Here is an 18,781-nt window from a genome sequence, read left to right as displayed (position 1 = left end):
TCTACAGAACTTCTTCCACATCACCAATGCCAAATCTGCAATTCTCTCACACTGAGCGCTAGCCAATAGGGAAGGAGCCAAATCTGACGAACCCCCAAATCTCCAACATAAGCGGAAAAGCTGATCTGTTATAATAATAAATAAAAATTGGAAAGCATCAAATAAAACCATGCGCTACTGTACTTCGGTGCTGGGGAACAATGTGACTTTGCCTGTTCCCAGGCACTTCATTTGTGGCATGACAACATGATAGCGAGCCCTGGGAATTTCAGCACTAGGACCCCACCCAGATTCCGTGGAGTCGGCTCCTCCTTGCCTCACCCCAAGTTGCACCCAGCGTTACTCGTCAAGAGGTGAGACTTTCACAACACTCCCTCAGCTCTCGCCCCATGGGTTACAATATAAAAACAACATATTCCTTATTTTTTGGCAGCAGAAGTAGAGAGACAGGATAAACTCTGCAGAATACTGGTGAATCCAGAATTAATTGCACAGCATCTAGTAAATGAAACACTTTGCCCTCTGTTACTGCAAAGGACATAATGTAGCCATCGTGTCAGCCACAAGTGTTACATTAAAAATACAACAAAATCACTATATTGGGACCCTCTTATAATCCAGAGGCACCCACTACAATGTACAAATGCAAATAGAAAGATAATAGTGAAGATAACATAATGACACATTACCATGGCTTACCGACAGGCTAATAAGAAACATTTCTAAAGGTTTGTGATTAAATTCAATGAAGAGGTAGGGTAGAAAGGTTTAGTGGGCACTGGGCTTGTGGGATGGGCACAAGGCGGGTGAATGGTGCAGTGGGCACAGGGCTGGTGTGATGGGAACATGGCAGGTGAAAGGTGCAGTTGGCACAGGGCTGGTGTGATAGGAACAAGGTGGGTGAAAGGTATAGTAGGCACAGCGCTGGTGTGATGGATACAAGGCAGGACCAAGATGTGTTAAATACAGGGCAGGTGAGAGCTGTAAGGTTAACAAGGCAGATAAGAGATCCTACGGCTACAGGCCAGGTGAGAGGCCCTACGTCTACGCCCCAGACGAGGGGCTCTACGGCTACAGGCCAGACGAGAGGCCCTACAGTTACAGGGCCGGCGAGAGGCCCTAAGGCTACAGGACCGGCGAGGGGCCCTAAGTCTACAGTCCAGAGGAGGGGCTCTACGGCTACAGGCCAGACGAGAGGCCCTACGGTTACAGGGCCGGCGAGGGGCCCTACGGCTACAGGGCCGACGAGGGGCCCTACGGCTACAGGGCCGACGAGAGGCCCTACGGCTACAGGGCCGGCGAGGGGCCCTACGGCTACAGGCCAGGCGAGGGGCCCTACGGCTACAGGCCAGGCGAGGGGCCCTACGGCTACAGGCCAGGCGAGGGGCCCTACGGCTACAGGCCAGGCGAGGGGCCCTACGGCTACAGGCCAGGCGAGGGGCCCTACGGCTACAGGCCAGGCGAGGGGCCCTACGGCTACAGGCCAGGGGCTCTACGGCTACAGGCCAGGCGAGGGGCCCTACGGCTACAGGCCAGGCGAGGGGCCCTACGGCTACAGGCCAGGCGAGGGGCCCTACGGCTACAGGCCAGGCGAGGGGCCCTACGGCTACAGGCCAGGCGAGGGGCCCTACGGCTACAGGCCAGGCGAGGGGCCCTACGGCTACAGGGCCGGCGAGGGGCCCTATGGCTACAGGCCAGGTGAGGGGCCCTACGGCTACAGGCGAGGGGCCCTACGGCTACAGGCGAGGGGCCCTACGGCTACAGGCCAGGCGAGGGGCCCTACGGCTACAGGCCAGGCGAGGGGCCCTACGGCTACAGGCCAGACGAGGGGCCCTACGGCTACAGGCCAGGCGAGGGGCCCTACGGCTACAGGCCAGACGAGGGGCCCTACGGCTACAGGCCAGGCGAGGGGCCCTACGGCTACAGGGCCGGCGAGAGGCCCTACGGCTACAGGGCCGGCGAGGGGCCCTACGGCTACAGGGCCGGCGAGGGGCCCTACGGCTACAGGGCCAGCAAGAGGCTCTAGGGCTACAGGGCAGGCGATAGTTGTGGTGGTACAGGTGGTACAGGACAGTTGAAAGGTACGAGGGTGGGCAAACGACTTGTGATGGGCACAAGGCAGGTGAACGATACAGTGGGGACCAGGATATGTATGATGGGTAGAGGGCAAATCCAAGCTACAAGGCAGGTGAGGGCTGTGGAGGGTGCAATGGTAGGTGAGGGCTGTGGTGGGGCAACGGCAGGTGAATGCGGGTGCAACAGCAAATGAGGGCTGTGTCGGGGGCAATGGCAGGTGAGGGCTGTGAGGGGCGCAGCAGCAGGTGACAGGTATGGCCTATATATGGCAGAAACTATACCTGCTATGACAAGAATGATGCGTATGGGAAGCGTGGTAACATACTGTACATACTGTAGCTGCAACCAACATTTACATTTGGGGAATAAAACATAAAACACATTCACCACAATTTTGGCAATTTACATTTAACTATTTCATGTATTTTGCCATGCATGGAAGACTTAAAAAAATAAAACAATGATGTTCCGTTCAGGTCGGGGGTTCCAGCAGATTTTTTGCCTCAAAGTGTATTATGTATAATGCCAATGCTTCTACCATTGGCCTTCATTATCAGACGTGCGTAGACCTAAGTGAGCAGGGCTGAAGGCGTGTCTGCAGGTAGAGGAAGGTCACCCGGTTATTGCCGTTTCCTCTCCACATAGATAGTTATGCTGTGGGATGTCCTGTCTGTTTATCAGTTAAAAAATCCCACAGGAAAAAGATGAAGTGCAGAATGGAAATAATATCTAGGGATTCACAGGAGCACAGATCCGGGTCACCGCTTCAGCACTCCTGCTGAACTATCTTGTTTACAGACACAGGGGAAATTAGTACATTTCCCTCACAGGCCTTTATTCAGATCTGATCACAGTACAAATTTGTTTGGAAAATGGGCAAAACCAGGTGCACTGCAGGTGGGGCAGATGTAACATGTGCAGAGAGAGTTAGATTTGTGTGAGTTATTTTGTTTCTGTGCAGGGTAAATACTGGCTGCTTTATTTTTATAAAATAACACCCCACCCAAATGTAACTCTCTCTGCACATGTTACATCTGCCCCACCTGCAGTGCACATGGTTTTGCCCATTTTCCAAACAAATTTGTACTGCGATCAGATCTGAATAAGGGCCACAGTGTAGGGAACAGACAGAACTGTGCAGCACAAAATCAGCTTCTTTAGCACAGCACTCCTGTCCTATCTACAAACTCAGGGCCTTATTCTCGTTCACTCTTTCTGACAAAATCCTTCTTAGATGGACAAAACCATGTGCACTGCAGGTGGGGCAGATGTTACTTGTGCAGAGAGAATTAGATTTGGGTGGGGTTTTACTTCAAAGTGAGATCTATATTGCAGTGTAAAAATAAAGCAGCCAGTATTTACCCTGCACAGAAACAAAATAACTCACCCAAATCTAATTCACTGCACATTTTACATCTGCCCCCTGCAATGCACATGGATTTGTCCATCTAAAAAGGATTTTGTCAGAAAGAGTGAACTAGAATAAGGCCCTCAGTGTAAGGAGGAGAGAGAACTGTACTTCGCACACATCAGTGTCACTACCACAGCACTCCTGCTGAGTCAGTGCGGGAAATTTACTAAGATGTGAATTCTACTTCACATATGATGTTGTTATGGACAACCAATCAGAATCTATCTCTTATTTATTTAGCACCCTCTAGAACAGGGGTCTTCAACCCATGGCCCGCGGGCCACGAGTGGCCCGCGGAGCTGATCTCAGTGGCCCCCTGCCCGCCATGCACAGGATTTTTTTTTTAAAGAAAAAGAAAATGCTGCCGAGGGAGGCAGCGTAATGGAGTTCCCCCGGGTGCTGCCTACCCGATTTTCATTGGCTGCAGGCAGGGCAGAGGAGTGGATCCAGCATGGCTGATGGAGGAGGAGGCACATCTGGTGGGAGCTGGGACCCGGCGAAACTGCAGGAGGAGGAGGCACAGCTAGCGGAGGGGACCTGGCGAAACTGCAGGAGGAGGCATGGATGGTGGAAGCAGGTGACCCGGCAAAGCTGCAGGTTGCGGAGGTACAGCTGGCGGGAGCAGGGGACCTGGCAAAGCTGCAGGCATTACTGGGGGCATTGTGTGTGGGGCATTACTGGGGGCATTGTGTGTGAGGGGCACTGCTGGGGCATTGTGTGTGAGGGGCACTTCTGGGGCATTGTGTAAGGGGCACTGCTGGGGCATTGTGTAAGGGGCACTGCTGGGGCATTGGGTGAGGGGCACTGCTGGGGCATCATATGTATAAGCAGGAGTACTGCTGGCATTAGGGTCTGTGGCATAATGGGCATTAGTGTGGGGCATAATGTGCAATGGGCATAATTTTGTGTGGATTAATGTGTAATGGGCATCACGTGTGCGGCATAATGTGTAATGGGCATTACGGTGTATGACAAAGTACAACAGGTATTACGGTGTGTGGCATAATGTCTAATGGACACTATGGTGTGATGCACAATGTGTAATGGGAATTACGGATAAACACTGTAACAGTGTATATTGATTTAAGTAGCCTTTCATTGTTTGGGTTTGATCTGTGAGGCATACTAGTTCACTGTGTGTGCCTTCATGTTTATATGTCACTGTGCAGCCTTCAGTCAACTTAAGCGTGTGAGGACAATGACCATTCCTGCGGTAACCAATGTCTGGTCATGCAGGTTGCAAAAGAGGTGTCAGGTAATTGTTTTCCTGCTAGTTCACACTCTTTATAATTAGACCACGCCCCTTATAATAAGGCCACACCCCTCTTTGGGAGCGCGCCTACGGCACGTGCAATTTATTCAATATCAAATTATATATGGGGGGGCACATATTTTACTGTTTGCACTGGAACCCAAATTGGCTGCGGATGACTATTGGGGTATGTGTGTGTGTGTGTGGGGGGGGGGGGTTATGTGCTGAGTATGGGCGGCTGTGCCAATTATCTATGAAGGACTGTGCTGACGTTATAGGGGAGCTGTGATTCTATGGGGCTGTCCGAAATACTGCAGTAGAGTTTAGTGGCCCTCGGGCTTCACTGGATTTTTTTAGGTGGCCCACGTTGTCTTAAAGGTTGAAGACCCCTGCTCTAGAAGATAGTAGACAGGATCTGATTGGTTGCCCATTGCAACATCACATGTGAAGTAGAATACACATCTTAGTCAATTTCCCGCACTGAGTCACAGGCTACAGGTTCTGTCCCAGAAGCGGGATGAATGATGGACCAGGAAGCAGTAGTAGGAGAAGGCTGAGTATATAGAGCTGTGGTGCTTCTAGCACACTCTTGTCTGTATTTTAGCATTGAAATACAGACCAAACTGGGCTTTAAGCACCCCAACAGAGCTGCACTGGTTTTGAAAGGTGCGATGCTAGTATGAACAAATACACATATATAAAAAATATATTTTATATAATAAACACAGAGAGAGTAGAAGAAGAAAAGCATCCTGGGAGAGCTGGGTACGACCGATTCTGCCCTTCTCATCTCAGAGTGGGTAGGACAGGACCTATGATGACTCCAGTTCCTGCACGACACCCCTGTCCACTCCATTAACCCCAGCTCCTCTGGTGTTAGTGAGCATACACATCCGCTCGCATGTGGCCGTCTGGCAGAAAAGTAATTTAATCACCATCAAATGATTTTTCCACCATGCGTAAAGAAAAGCCAGCCTGGACTGACTTCTAACGTATGTAGTGTTCCTTCTAGGAATCGGGGCAGTGTAAGGGGGGCAGACCGGGACCGCCGAAGTCACTGTTGTGGGTGGTCCCAGGCCACCAACGTCACAAAAGGGGCGTGCCCGGGCCGCACAGTCATGAAAAGGGGCAAGCCTGGCCGCCGCTGTTACGAAAAGGGGCAGGCCTGGTCCCACCAAAGGCTCTACACTGCCGTAGAAGCCCTGGGCATCGCCATCTATGCTGGCGCTGGCCTTCCCCAGTTACACCGGCGGGGTCGGAGGCAGGCTCTTTTAGCAGGGTGCATTTTGCCCTTAAAAAAATAAATAAAAAAAAATAATTAAAAAAAAAAAAAAAAAAAAATCGGGCAGGGCGCAGCGCCCCGCTAAAACAGCCTAGCGGGAACACTAGAATGCTTCCCGCCGAATTCGGGGCGGGCGCTGACATCATGTGATATCAACCACCAGCCCCAAGCAGGGAAATGATGGGTGTTCCCCTGCTTCCGCCCCTTAGCCATTAGCTCGGGGGGTTTGCCCATGTGCATAATTCATTCGTGCAAACCCAAAACATCAAACGGGGGAGCAAATTCAGCCCGCGACGAGCTGGTCTGAATCACCCCATAGCAATAACCAAGTGATGGCTAACCTTGACACCCCAGCTGTTGTTGAACTACACATCCCAGAATGCCCTGCACCTGTTTTACTATTTGGCCATGCTAAAACTGATTCAACGACAGCTGGAGTGTCAAGGTTAGCCATCACTGCAATAACCCATTATTTTGGGTCGAAGACCAGCTTCCCAACTATTGCTGCTGCCCAGCACACAGCACGTGTTTCGGGATACCCCACCTTAGGAGCTGTGACGTTACCGTCTTAGTATTCTATGATTATAACGGGGATATCGGAATACAAAGGGGGGCAGATCAGCTTCTGAAACCCTTTATTTACAAGGGAATTGCTCAGTCTCCTCCAATATAATTAACTCCTCACCAATGCAGCCTTTCTAATTACTGTAATTGTTAATTAGAGATGCTCCGTTCTTTTCTTACCACACATAGAAGAAATCAGGGCAGTAACTTGCATGCCCTCAGACAGAGCTGCCAGCTCCGCCGCGCTCTGCTGTGCCTCTTCCCCATCCGTGTGCTACATCTTCTGTGCCCACTGTCAGACAGAGGCTATGATGTATATTACTGCAGTGTACACAAAAGGAAAGGAAACACTGGGAATTGTACTCCAGCGAGTCACACTCACACACTGTAATAGCCATCTTGGCAGGGGCTGCCTCGCTTAGATTGGAGGGAGGCGCTGCTGAGGAGGCCAATGAGATTTTTCGTTAGTGGAAAAACCGGCCGACACAGATTGCGTCTATAATTGGCGCAGTTGCTGCAGACAATCCAGTGAGGAAGAACTGTCAATCAAAGCTGCTCATCTCCATACTGCCCCATGGGCTGGATTCATTGGCTCGTCTAGAAAATCACGTTCAAAGTGAAATTTGTTCTCCAGCTCTGTCAGTACTAAGTTATATAAGCGATACACCACAATATATATATATGACTGTGCAATATACAGGATGAATATTTCCCAGATATACACTCGGTTTAGTTTTCCCACCACGGCCCTAACTGTGCGGATTTGTATGGGTGTGGTACAGGGGTCCGACAGTCGGGATCCCGACAGTCATTATCCCGACGTCGGGATCCTGACTGGCCGGACCCAGACAGCATGGTGAGCGCAACTAAGCCCCTTGCGGGCTCGCTGCACTCACCGCGCTGCGGGCACCTATTCTATTCTCCCTCTATGGGGGTCATGGGCCCCCACGGAGGAAAATAGACGGTTGCCGTCGGGAACCCGGCTGTCAGTGTTTTGACAGTCGGGATCCCAACGTCGGATGAATGCCTGCCGGATTCCTGACTGTCGGGACCCTGTCCGGCACCCATTTGTATAATCTCCCTGTACTTGCGTGGGTTTCCTCCGGGTGCTCCGGTTTCTTCCCACAATACAAAAATATACTGGTAGGCTAATTGGCTCCCAACAAATGAACCCTAGAATGTCTGTGTGTGCGTGTACATGTGGTAGGATATAGATTGTAAACTCCATTGGGGCAGGGACGGATGAGAATGATCAACTATACTGTGTAAATCGCTGCGGAATATGTGTGTGGTACAGATGGAGCCTTCTGTGGATAGCCATGGCTTATCAAGGCCTATTGTTCTCAGCTGCAATACAACACATAGAACAATACAGTAGGGGATTGGCATAGGATTAAATCCGACAGCTCTGGCTCATTTAATCCTATTAAAGGGCTGGATGAGGATGGCTTCATCTGTATATAAGAAACTGTTTATTAATGAATAAATAAATAAAAAATATACAAGGGACAAGAGCCAGTCAATGGGCGGGATGCACTAAAGGTCGCTGGGTCGTGTTAAGAAGCCCATAGGCTTCTATAGGGTATCACCAGCTTTTGCTGGCGATACCCCCGCACCGAAAACCTGGTGTGCAGGTTTTCCTGCATATCAAGATGCAGTAAAAAAAGCGAATAACGGGGGTTTTACCGCACTTTTGTGTTAGACTATCCTGCACAATATGTTGGCGTTCTCTGGCTGACCACTTTTCCATTATAGTTGGGTGATATTTTTAGGATGGGATGTATCAAGCATTGCAATGACCGCATGCATAGCAGTGTTTAGGAATGCCGCATGCATGCGTAATTGCGATTACATTTGCGTAGGATGGCTCTAGAACTTTCCTTTAGAGTATGGGTCATTAGGTTGACCCATATTATGTCAACCTGCGTTGGGTTGGCCACAGAAGGTGAACAAGGCCTAGGTTGACACATGAAATAAGTTGACGTGGCTAAGGTCAACACAAGCATTAGGTCAACAACGGCTTGGTCAACAAGTCAAAAGGTCGACGTGAGTTTTTTTTGTCAACATAGTCGACAATGATACCATCAAAGTGTACCGCATTCACTCGCAAAAGTGTGTGTGTGTGGGGGGGGGGGGGGATAGATGGGATGTGGGACGGATATTAGACAGCACTTACATAGACAGCCATTACATCGACACCATTAGTTCGACAGCTCAATAGGTCGACATGGTTTTAGGTCGACATACCATTAGGTCGACATGTCATTAGGTCGACAGCTGATTAGGTCGACAGCTCATTAGGTCGACAGCTCATTAGGTCGACAGCTCATTAGGTCGACAGCTCATTAGGTAGACAGCTCATTAGGTAGACAGCTCATTAGGTAGACAGCTCATTAGGTAGACAGCTCATTAGGTCGACATGTTTTTAGGTCGACATGTTTTTAGGTCGACACTGCCATTAGGTCGACAGTGTCTATGTCGACAGTCAAAAGGTCGACATGGGTTTTTTCACTGTTTTTTGGCCGAAATGTCGACACAGTCGACATGGACACAGTTTGAAGTGAACCGCAGCCGCTCGCTTCGCTCGCAATGCTTCGGGCACGGTGCCTCGCTGCGCTCGGCACACTATTTTATTCTCCCACCACGCCCTAGTGGATAGTAGGGCATGAAATACCGCCTGTCGGCACATGTCGGCTCAAAAAACAGTGAAAAAAACCATGTCGACCTTTTGACTGTCGACATAGACACTGTCGACCTAATGGCAGTGTCGACCTAATGGCAGTGTCGACCTAATGACATGTCGACCTAATGGTATGTCGACCTAAAACCATGTCGACCTATTGAGCTGTCGAACTAATGGTGTTGATGTAATGGCTGTCTATGTAAGTGCTGTCTAACAATAGTCCGGATACCGGATAGATGATGGTGTTTATAAAAAAGTGATAGAGATGTTGGCGAGGTGGAGACAATAGATGGGGAAAGACATTTGTCGAGTACGTTTGTCCTGCTTGGTTCCGTTCTGATCCATGCACCCGACATGAAGATAATGATTTCGATGCCAATTCATGAATGCATCACTGGTAAAGTATTCAGGTACCATGAGGAAAAGCATTGTGAGAAGTCGGAAGGGTACCCCGAACCCCACTGTCCATGTAATAAAGGGATTATGTACAAACCATGTTAGATATTTGTTTTACTTGATCTAATCTCAAGAACCACCGCTGTGGACGTTTCTATTCCAAGCCACAGGAAATTAATATCTCCCCCATACTGTGCTATGTAGTTATAGCGCTCTGCAGAATGTCATTACTGGGAATTATTGTACTCCCAAAGTTGTTCTGTAAAATGGACCACACCAGGGGGGGGGGGGGGGGGGAGGACCAAGACCTCCATACAGAGGACAAGCGAAGAAGCTGCACATAGCAACCGGTCATCATTTATCACATTCTAAAAATTCATCGATGGAACCGGACCGGTTGCCGCGGGCAACTTCAGTCTTTTATAGAAAGTTTGATACTTATGCTCCATAAGATCCAATGTGCAATGCCGATATTGCTAACGATATTGGCGTTGCCATGAAACTGTACGAAACGCAGGTAAACACTAAATGTGTACGGCCCCAATAGCGTTGCCTTTGGGATAATGACGTGAATTAAAGGCCCGTACACACTGGGCGACTTTGAGCTGAAAGTCGCTCAAAACACCCAGTTTGAGCGGCTTTTATCTCAAAGCCGCTCAGTGTGTGTATGGCCCGGCGACGAGCGCTGCTGCGCGCTCCCGCATCTTCGCCAGGAAAGCCGTTCATCTGCTGGTAATACCAGCAGATGAGCAGCTTTCAGGACGGCTTTGCATAGCGCTGCGCTATGCAACGCCATCCTCCCCCCTCCGTCGGCGACGGGCAGGGGGAAAGTCGCTCAGTGTGTATGCAATGAGCGGCTTTCCCTCGCAGCGGTGATTGGCATCATCGCTGTCCATACACACTGGGCATAGTCGCCCAGTGTGTATGGACCTTAAGATCTAGGTTGTGTGGCTGCTGATTGAACATTGATAACAAGATCTAATTGTGATACGTCTCTGATATTCGGTGCGGCCTGCGCTATTGTTGGCTCTATTTCACAGCGATATCTGTCAGGTTTTTGCTGCCAAAGGATCTCTCACATGATCGCCTCAGTCAGCAGGGTAAGGAGGAATTACAGCATGGAGACATGGGCTAAACAACAGCACACAGAGCTCTCCACTGCTGATATATTACTGATCCCTGTAATGGAGAAAGGTCCCATGTATCTAAAATAAAGGAAAGTCAGGATCCTAATCTATATTAACTCTCTCTCTCTTTATTAAAGGCTAAATACTCCTCACCTCTAAGGTGAAGTACGGCCAGTAACCACTAGAGGCCACTCGACAGACCAAAATAATCCTTAAGAGAAAGTGAAACCAGAACGATCGGTTTCAAACTTGCTGGATATGGACAGAGGGAGCTGTGAAGCCAGAGGGCGAGATGCACTACCATCCGCCACCCATTACCACCCCCTCCGCCGGCTAACACTGCTCTTACCCCGGCGAGGGGTGAGCGGGTCCCCAGCGGCTCTTTCCTCTGTCTGTCCCTGGCTGCTGCTGCTGTTGGGCTCCTGGTCCAATCAGCACAGCAGGAGGCTGCCTGGACACAGGTGAGGGGGGGGGGGGGGATCTGTTATGAAGCCTATAGGCTTCTATGAGGTATTGCCAGCTTTTGCTGGCGATATCCCCCTCAGTGGAAACCCTGCATACCAAAATGTGGTAAAAACCCGGATAACAGGGTTTTTACTGCATTTTCCTTTAGTGCATTCCACCCAGAGATTGGAGGTAGGAGCAGATAGGGACTACGCCGTCATTTTGAAAGAACTAGTCTATGAATACATTCTCAAAATGTGGAACTGCAGAGACAGAGATTCAAAGGCATTAGAGAGGTATAAATAACGCCAGGGTGTATATATACTAAGATGCGGTTTGATTGTCAGGGAATCTGGGTGCGGGATGTAAAACAGCATTAATATTAAATGCAAAAACAGGCATGTTTACATTGGAGATTATTGACGCTTTTAAGCCCTGTGGGCAGAAGCAGCACCAAGCATCAGCTTTAAAAACCACTGTTAAAGTAACAAAAAAAACAAATCTTGTTATCCCCCAGTAACATATGTTAAATGGTGTCCCAGCCAATCAGATCCTGGTTCATTTATCTTTAAACACATGACAAGAGCTGATTGGCTGGAGTACCATTTGTCATTAGTAAGGAGTGATAACAACGTTTTCATTGGTAAATCTGCGTATTCAATCCATACTGAATTTTCCCCAGGTGAAAAATCCAGCACGGAGGGAAAAAAAAAGTGGATTGGTGGATTGCCGACGATCCACGCATTTTGTCAATTTTGCCGAAACCACACATCCTCTGTATTCTGCAGAACTGACAGCAGCTCTCCCTTGCTGAAAGCCTAAAGCCATAATCTTCTCCCCTCCCAACATCTGAGAAAATCTCCCCAGAAGATCCTGGAGAGTAGGTAGGGGTGCAGTCGACAGCTTAGCTCAGCCCACATTGGTCATTGACTCTCTTGGTGAATCAAAACTTTATTCTCCCGAATCACCCAAATCACTGGGGAAGTGGACAGATCCAAGAGCCTAGATTATTGGCCACCATACATCTGCGGACAGGATCCTCCAACATTGCCGTTCTGCTGACCAAAAGTACCGATCGGTAGCCAGTGATGACTGGTGATCCATCGGGTGATCTGGGAAATTAAGCATGTTAAAAATGCCATTTTGGTGATTTTGAAACAAGTTTAATATCCCCAATTCCCCAATGTAACTCAAGGGAATAGGGGATTGTCACAATCAACATGAGTGACCAAGACCGCTCGACTGACTAATGCTTTACAACAGTGCCCAATGTGATGCCAGCATGGAATGCCAAGGCAGACCAGGGCAGGATCGATTAGGATAGGCCAAGAGACAGAATTCTACAGCCCTGAATCTCCGATAGGAACTGGTCCTATAATGGGCACAATGTCCCGGATGGGTTGGATGCGGTCATCCAATTAGAAGGCAAGGATAATGCTCATCACCGTTCATTGGTATGGAGGGAGTGATGACTTCCACCGAGTATTTCATTCCTGAGGGCAGGGGTGTATCCCCATTTACAGGAACATGCATAGTCACCAAACGGCTCGTTAACATGACACTGGTGCAATCCATACATCACAGCCGTCTTAGTCACCTGCTCGGAGCCCAGTCCATCAAACATGACGTGTTCTGCAACAACACCCAAGACAGTTTTAAACCATCAACAAGATGCCAAACTATGTTTGTATGTATAAAAGGTGCACGATGCACAATGACACTAAAAAGGCACTTAACACTTTCCTGTACACACACACCATAAATAATACACAAGAGCACACATACACTGCTATTAGATCTCCGAGTAACAATACCACCGCGGCCAATGATCAGGTAAATTAAAATCCACAAATGGAAAGAGAAAACCATAGAATGCAAACACACAGCACCGGATGCGGACGGATACATCAGAAACTCTTCAATAAGAAAACACCCATCACGCGTATAATTTTAACAGTAAAACATTAATAAAATTCTCAATTACCATCAAAGGAAAGGTGCAGACAGATAGAGCCACACACACACACACACACACAGTGACACTGCTCGGCTGTGTAACACTGATGACATCACATTGGTTAAAGTGATATGCAGCATGTACTTGGCTCCCCAATCAGTGTACTGCAGGGAGAGGTGATGTAGTCGGAGGGTTAAACTACTGCCGGGCAAGATTCTCAGCACAGGCTAATCCTACCAGCATAGGGACAGGCAACGTGTGAGCCCGCGCCTGGGGGAGAATGCACAGCAGGGTGGAGGAAGAATAAATACATATAAGGAAGAGTTAGTACTTATAAATAAAACATAGGCGCTCAATTGCACAGACATTCAGTACAGCCTGTGTGTGCGCGGATATCCCACCACCTTCTGTTGCTCACATGTGAAGTGTGATACATGGCAGCACAATTTCATTCCCATCCCCCTTTTTCCATCCATAGACCAGGAAAGGAAAAAGCCTTGCACTATAAGGGCTTCCATTGGGGATGGGGGAGGCGTTAAGGGAATTGGAGAAATGTACACAGTCCTGGTATTGTACATACTGTCTGTATATTGCGGCCTATTATCCGTCCCGTCTAGAAAAGTGTGGGCCAGGGTTATGAAATTAAGGCACGCAAACCCCTTTATTAACATTTATATATTTACTACAGAGCGGGTTGTCAAACGTTGGCGTGGAGACCGATCGTTTTTAAAACGCCCATTAGGAAAGATTTTAGGACCCATACACACCAGGCAATACTGTAAACTCGATCGCTGAGAAAGGGGCTTCTGGGGGATATTGCTCACAATATTGTCTAGAGTGTACACTCAATAGAGGTCATTCTGATCTCCACGAGAGATGTTTTGCTAAGCATTTATGCGCATGTGCAGGTTCAGTTTGCGAATGTACACGGCTACTTGTATAGTCACCAGCGGGTTCGCACAGAGCAGTGCGGGCGGTGTGGGACAGCGGACACGGGTCAAGCCCATGGGAATGCCCAGCATTTCATGCTAATGGTGCCGTAACGCGGGTGCTGGGAGTGGGCAGCTGACGTCACCGGATATCAGCTGCCCTGCAAATGATTTCGTGCGAGGGGTGGGGGCGGGCATTTGTGCGAGCGGCGTTCAGGTGGCTCGCATATCAGCGAAAGTTGCAGCTTTGTAAGTCAACCAGAATGAACTCCAATATCCTTAACGATGAGAGGTTCCGCGCGTCGTTAACAATGATTGATGTCTTCCGAATATGCAGGCCAAAAGATCTGCATTTTAGCGGGCCCCGGGGACATCACTGAGTGATACCGTTCAGCGTGTACGCACAATATCGGCCGCGGCGAACTATATCAGCCACGAGCCCCTACCGCCTAGTGTGTGGGGGCTTTAATCCAGTCTGGTTTGACAACCTGCTCCATAGTAAATCAACCCCCCAAGTGTCACTCTAAATCTAACTTCCCCGCTTCCTTATATGGTTCTTCTTTGGCTATGCAGCTCAGCCATGTGTATAATGGTGCAGACTTGCGTTCCAACAAAAAGTGTACAAGATGTGCGGCCTCCATTTTGGATGCTATGCCAATAATCACAGCCAATACTTTTTGTGGATCCACGCATCTGAACTGTTCTACGTTCCCAGATCCCAAATCCTTACCAGTAGCCATCTCTCCTCCAGTCTACAGAAAACACCACAACGTGCAGGTACACTTCCATAGCGCCGCTTGTACGCAGCACTATATATTAGTTGTGCAAAGATAAACAGTACGATTATAAAGGTGTGCTTGGAACGTTATAGCCTAATTGTGGGATCTATGCCCGTTCCAACAAGCTGCTTAAAGACTCAAATGCCACACATGCCACCTGGAACCCAGCCCAAATGCGTGGCATCTTACCTTATCACAGTCATTTAATGGTTACAGGGCCAATCCAGGTACACAACACAATAAAATCAATTATAAAAACAAGGCATAGTTCACTGTCTGCAGACAAATAATTACACAGGTGTTGAGTAACCCGAGAACATATATTTTGTTGGTGTAATATATGCAGGTATACATACAGCAGATCGGCCACCAGTTTTTGTACTTTCCAATGGCATGTGCAGAATGTGCCGGCTGACTACGGATACCGGTGTTGGTGCTCCTGCTGACACCTAGTACACACCTGGTGTAGGTAGCTCCGCCCCCTCCCTAGATACCACTCAGATGCTCATCTAATTTGCCTGGATCTCCATGCAATAGTCTCCTTATTGGCCTTCCCCAATACAGACTCTCACCACTACAGTCCATTATGAATGCAGCTGCAAGGCTAATCTTCCTAGCCAGACGTTCATCGTCTGCAAAGCTACTCTGTCAGTCACTTCATTGGTTACCTGTATTCTACCGTATTCAATACAAAATTCTTTTACTTACACACAAAGCCATAAACCAAACTACACCAACATACATATCTTCTCTTATCTCAAAATATCATCCAACACGACTTCTACGCTCCTCCCAAGATCTGCGTCTCTCATCCACACTCATTACCCGCTCCCATTCCCGACTGCAGGACTTTCTTCGGGCTGCACCCACTCTGTGGAATGCCCTCCCAAGCACAATAAGACTCTCCTCCAGTCTCCAAACCTATAAGCGTTCCCTGAAGACTCATCTCTTCAGGCAAGCTTATCAAATTCCAGAACCAGTCATAGAACCTTGCATTCTGGTGAAATCGATGCAATAAAGAATACAGTATCTATCCTTATGTATCAATGCCTATTTCCCTATAGATTGTAAGCTTGCGAGCAGGGCCCTCCTACATTTTGACTGTCTGTAAATACCCTGTTTTGTTGTATCACTGTCTGCTATTGTAAAGCGCAACGGAATATGCTGCGCTATATAAGAAACTGTTAATAAATAAATAAATAAATAATTTTGATCTGCATCACTTGACAGTGACCATTGTGACACACGCCGAAAGGGAAAACATCAGCAACTTACTCCCAATACTTCCCCTCTGTATCGCCTCCTAGATGTGGCTGCTGGTGATGCAGGATCACTCTAGGTAACCCTAATATACTCAGAAAATAATGCCTCATTAATTCACAGCCAGACGCTCACATCAAATAAATGGAAGGTGCTGATTTTCTGCTTGTATGGCATGAACAAATAATAAGACTTAGAACAACCTGCGGCCCTCAAGATGTTGTGAAACCACACATCCCAGCATGCCTTGTCATAGTTTTAAAATTCCCTTATAGCAAAACTGTGGCAAGGCATGATGGGACTTGTAGTTTCAAAACAGCTGGAGGGCCGCAGCTTGGACATGCCTGATTAGAGGAATGGAAGCCTCTCTGTAGGATATATATAATCTCTAGATACCTCTAGATGCAAAGTGGTGAAGGCTAAGAAACCGAGACTAACAGGGATCACTATGGACCCTGTTACCATCTAATAGTACATACCCCCATCTATCAGCTACCTAATACCATGGGGTGGATCAGACCAAAGGGGTGTAAGTGAAGGGTGAGAATACATAAACAAATGGGGTCTCTACTGAAAAATCAGTTCATATATTGATGCAATTACTGTATTTCGGGAAAGATCGGAAATAAAAGGTTAGCGATATAGGACTGGGGCATACTGGGATACCAGCACGGTTCCTGAGCAGCAAATGGCACGCTGACCAACAGGAGAACGAGCCCTCTAACTACAGACACCGGCTGCAATAGGAGTACATGTGAGATTGCAGAGCTACCAGCTGATAGGGAGGGTCTGACGGTAAGGGACAGGAACACACAGGCTCTATGGGATGTATGTAGCGATGGCATGCAAGACGCGGTCCAAACGGCAAACGCTCACACGGAACAGGTTCTGAAATGAGCTGAAGAGAATTCAATTATTCTAGTAATTGCATTTTCTAGAACAAGAGAAGAAAGATTGGTAAAAAAAAAAAAAAAAAACACGTGATTCTGAAGAAATATAATTGCAGCAGATTGTATATAATACACCAGGACATTATATGCAGTAACTCAAACACATTTACATACACATATGAAAATGTGTGTATATATATATATATATATATATATATATATATATATATATATATATATATATACACACACACACACACACACACACATTTTATATATATATATATATATATATATATATATATAAATATAATTATAATTATACACACACACCAAAGGGCAGTGCAAATATACCAAACATGATTGGAAAAGACACACTACAAGGGGGGATGAGTATGATGCAGACATAAGAAGAAAAAAAAAAGCAATGGGATACAATAGCATAAATGGGGGGAGGGTTGCAACACTGGTTGTCAGGGAAGGCTGAGAGAGAATGATGTGATCAGGCAGTAGCAAGGCAAGATATGCAGAAATGGGAGCGGGCAGCTGATAATGCTCCATTAATCCCTTTCGCTGAGGGCCTGCAAACCACTCACAGGAACATAGACTAGCACACTGCAAATGGGTGGGCAGACAGGAACATCATTTAAAAAAAAATAAAATAACAGGTGCCAGGGGAAGTCATAATTCAGAGACGCTTCCAAATAATCAGTGATATAGGAGTGCCCCTTAAGATGCCAATACATAGACACAATTTTTTTTTTTTTAGCTGTAAGGATGCAACGCCTTAATGAAGGACCCAATGGCATGGTGGCCAGGTGCCATGGGTGAGCAGGGTTGGCACTGGCATGGTAATGGGTATGTGCAATGGACAGTGATGAAGCATGGATGGGGAGGCTGTGTGGTACCCAGAGCACCTGGATGCTGAGCCGTGCATGGAACAGGTGCTGTCAATCATCAACCCCCCCATCCCAAACTCACCTGTTCTCTGCAGGCTGGGCCTCCCTGGCTGTCTCTTCTCTCCCGGCTGTCTCTGGCAGGCTGATGGCGGCGGTGCTGTCTCTCTCTATGTGATGCATATAGATCTCTACTGCTGCCCCATCACCATTGCTCTCACTGCCCCCCTGCCTGTCTCACCCCTTACCCTGGGTGTCCCCTGCACCACCTGGCTCAGTACTGCCCCCTCTCTCCCTCCCTACATGAGGCTGTCTCCCTGCCCTGTGCTGTCTCCTCTCCCTCCAGGTGACTATAGGTGTCTCGGTGTCCGCGGTGCGGGTCAGAGCTGCAGACAGTGCTGGAGCCGGGGTGCAGCCACGCCGCAGCTCTGCTGGCCGGCGATAGGGGAAGAAGAGCCGGTGCCTCTCAGCTCCATCATCCCTTCCAGCTGCCGCTGGCACCCCGATCCTCCTCCTCCCTCCGCTCAGACACCGGGGTGCAGCACGGGAGAGAGAATCACCCCTATTACCATCAGCGGCAGCACCAGCGCCTCCTCCCCGCCCCGGGCCACCAGACGGACGTGCGCCGCAGCCAATCACCGCTCGCCCTAGACCCTAACACCGCCCAGAACACCTAGAGGGGAAGTGCTGCATGAAATGAATGGCGTGCGCAGGAGCCAATAGGTGTAGAGGTGTGTAGGGAGTGCCTGAAGGCCAATCAGAGGCTGGTGGGGGAGGGATCAGATGGAAGGGATGATGTCATCCTGAGAGTGGTGAGGTTTAAGGGAAGGTGTAC

The 18,781-nt window shown here is 48.5% G+C and overlaps 1 protein-coding gene across 6 annotated transcripts in view; it reads right to left on the bottom strand.

Annotated features, from left to right (window-relative positions):
- Positions 1 to 18,572, bottom strand: part of PPFIA3 (PPFI scaffold protein A3) — a 99,165-nt gene extending 80,593 nt beyond the window's left edge. For 5 of the 6 annotated variants that reach the window (XM_083162267.1, XM_083162266.1, XM_083162268.1 and 2 more), the window contains exon 1: positions 18,032 to 18,572. The gene's annotated coding sequence lies outside the window, so the exon portion shown is untranslated. The remainder of the gene's footprint in view (positions 1 to 18,031) is intronic. The other variant, XM_083162270.1, reaches the window with a different exon arrangement.
- Positions 18,573 to 18,781: the final 209 nt, after the last annotated feature.

This window comes from Crinia signifera, chromosome 19 (genome assembly GCF_055691185.1).
Source record: "Crinia signifera chromosome 19, ASM5569118v1, whole genome shotgun sequence".
Taxonomy (NCBI): Eukaryota; Metazoa; Chordata; class Amphibia; order Anura; family Myobatrachidae; genus Crinia; species Crinia signifera.
The sequence above is the reverse complement of the archived record's forward strand: the minus strand, read 5'-3'. Positions and strand labels throughout refer to the sequence as shown.